The sequence below is a fragment of the Muntiacus reevesi genome, chromosome 9, assembly GCF_963930625.1.
Source record: "Muntiacus reevesi chromosome 9, mMunRee1.1, whole genome shotgun sequence".
Taxonomy (NCBI): Eukaryota; Metazoa; Chordata; class Mammalia; order Artiodactyla; family Cervidae; genus Muntiacus; species Muntiacus reevesi.
Genome location: NC_089257.1, coordinates 10661794 through 10664730, shown reverse-complemented (window position 1 = coordinate 10664730; position 2937 = coordinate 10661794).

Below are 2937 nucleotides of genomic sequence, written 5' to 3'. Positions count from 1 at the left end.
TATGGACAGCAAAATAATCTTGACCTTCCATAAAATGGCACCCAGACTGCAATTGAGTGGTAAGAACTTCAGCAGGCACATTACTTCTTAAGCACGGAAATCTTTGTTACTTGCTTACATTCAGTATACTCAAATATTGGGAAATGCACTTTTACTATAAGTCTGTTTTTCTCAATCTTTATAGAATGCAGAGATTTATTTTTTACACCATGGCATTTCTATAATAACTGTCAATTTTGTTGAGTTTCACAACATACTAGGCATTATACTAAATACTTTACATGTATGTGGTCTGTCAAATGATCCTTGTGAGGTTGGTGTACTGTTGTCTGTATTATAAAAAAGAAGAAACTGGTTACAAGAAGATAAATGACTTACCCAAAGTAATGATGATGGAAAACCTAATAGAGGAGACTGCACTCAAATCCAGGACGCCTGTCTCTAGCTCTTCACCACTGAGTGCCTCTCCAGGAGGAATCCAGCTTACTTCTGGGAATCAGCAATGCCAGAATTTAGACATGGCCACCGGTGACCACAGGAAATCCAGGGCAGTTCTTTTGCTAACCTATGAAATACAGTGAAAGATGTTAATGGGATCCAGGGTCGATTGGAAAAGACCTAGAATTTTGTAAACCAAAAATCTCCCAGTACTTTGCATTTTATCATCTCATCAGTTCAGTTCAGTTCAGTCGCTCAGTCATGGCTGACTCTTTAAGACCCCATGGACTGCATGCAGCGCGCCAGGCCTCCCTGTCCATCACCAACTCTGCAGCTTGCTCAAATTCATGTCCATCGAGTCGGTGATTCCATCCAACTATCTAATCCACTGTTGTCCCCTTCTCCTCCTGCCTTCAATCTTTCCCAGCATCAGAGTCTTTTCAAATGAGTCAGTTCTTTGCATCAGGTGGTCAAAGTATTGGAGTTTCAGCTTCAGCATCAAATCATCCAATGAATATTCAGGACTTATTTCTATTAGGATGGACTGGTTTGATCTCCTTGCTGTCCAAGACACTCTCAAGAGTCTTCTCCAACACCACAGTTCAAAAGCATCAGTTTTTCTGCACCCAGCTTTCTTTATGTTCCAACTCTCTTTTTTTTTTTTTTTTTCTTTTTTTTCGGACTTCATGCATATTATTTTTTTTTCAGTCAAAAATAAATTTTTACTGGACCACAACCATGCTTATTCAGTTACATATTGTCTCTGGCTGTTTCTTTTCTTTATTTTTTTTTTAATTTTAATTGGAGGCTGATTACTTTACAATATTGTGGTGGTATGTGCCATACATTCACATGAATCAGCCATGGGTGTACATGTGTTCCCCATCCTGACCTTCCCTCCCAACTCCCTCCCTCCCCATCCCATCCCTCAGGGTCATCCCAGTGCACCAGTCCTGAGCACCCTGTCTCATGCATCGAACTTGGCCTGGCGATCCATTTCACATATGATAATATACATGTTTCGATGCTATTCTCTCAAATCATCCCACCCTTACCTTCTCCCAGAGTCAAAAGTCTGTTCTTTACATCTGTGTCTCTTTTGCTATCTCACATATAGGGCCATCGTTACCATCTCTCTAAATTCCATATATATGAGTTAATATACTGTTGTGTTTTTCTTTCTGACTTACTTTGCTCAATATAAGATGCTCCAGTTTCATCCACCTCATTAGAGCTGATTCAAATGTATTCTTTTTAATAGCTGAGTAATATTCCATTGTGTATATGTACCACAGCTTTCTTATCCATTCGTCTGCCAATGGACATCTAGATTGCTTCCATATCCTGGCTATTGTAAACAGTGCTGCAATATGTTCCAATTCTCACATCCATACATAACTACTGGAAAAACTATAGCTTGACTAGACGGACCTTTGTTGGCAAAGTAGTGTCTCTACTTTTTAATATGCTGTCTAGGTTGGTCATAGTTTTTCTTCCAAGGAGCAAGCATCTTTTAATTTCATGGCTATAGTCACCATCTTCAGTTATTTGGAGCCCAAGAAAATAAAATCTGTCACTGTTTCCATTGGTTCCCCATCTATTTGTAATGACGTGATGGGACCAAATGTCATGATCCTCTTTAAAGATGAGGAAACTGAGACCCAGAGAGAAACACAGCTAACTGATCAGTAGAACACAAGAATCCAAGTCTTCTAAAGCCCTAAACAGTACTTTTCTTTCCCCACGGCACCACATTTTACTATGTTCAGACACCTTAAGGTGACTGTATACAAGGGGAAAAAAAATCACCACAAGGTGACAATGAGAATTAGCTTTCATCTCTCATATTTAGCAATACCTGTTTTGACTCTATGAGAAAAAGATGTAAGTCTAAGGTCGTGTGTGTGTGTGTGTGTGTGTGTGTGTGTGTGTTCAGCCATGTCCAATTCTTTGTGACCCCATGGACTGCAGCCCGCCAGGCTCCTCTGTCTATTGAATTTTCCAGGCAAGAACACTGGAGTGGGCTGCCATTTCCTCTTCAGAGGATCTTCCCAACCCAGGGATCAAACCTGAGTCTCTTACATCTCTTCTTTGGTAAGTGGATTCTTTACCACTCAGCCACCAGGGAAGTCCAGTTCAGGGGAACAGAAATTCAATCATGCTACTGGGACCACATCCACTGAAACAGAAATAAGATCTAACAAGATCCACCAAGTTTGAATAGAATTAGAATAAAATAGCCTTTGAGCTTGGAGTTTAATAAAGACTCCCAATCACAGCAGAGGGTACATTTTTAATGACACATTTTAATTCATTTTCTCTTTGGATCTCAGTTTTTGAACTGAGCTTTTTCTTCAAAAAACAGAATCCAAATGCTGTCCTTTTCTCTCCCATGGAGAAACTCATAAACATATCCCTTATTAATTATAGTCAAGCCCATAAACTGAGAAAAATAAACATTTCTGCAAAATATCCTAAAACATCTAAAACCATTAATAT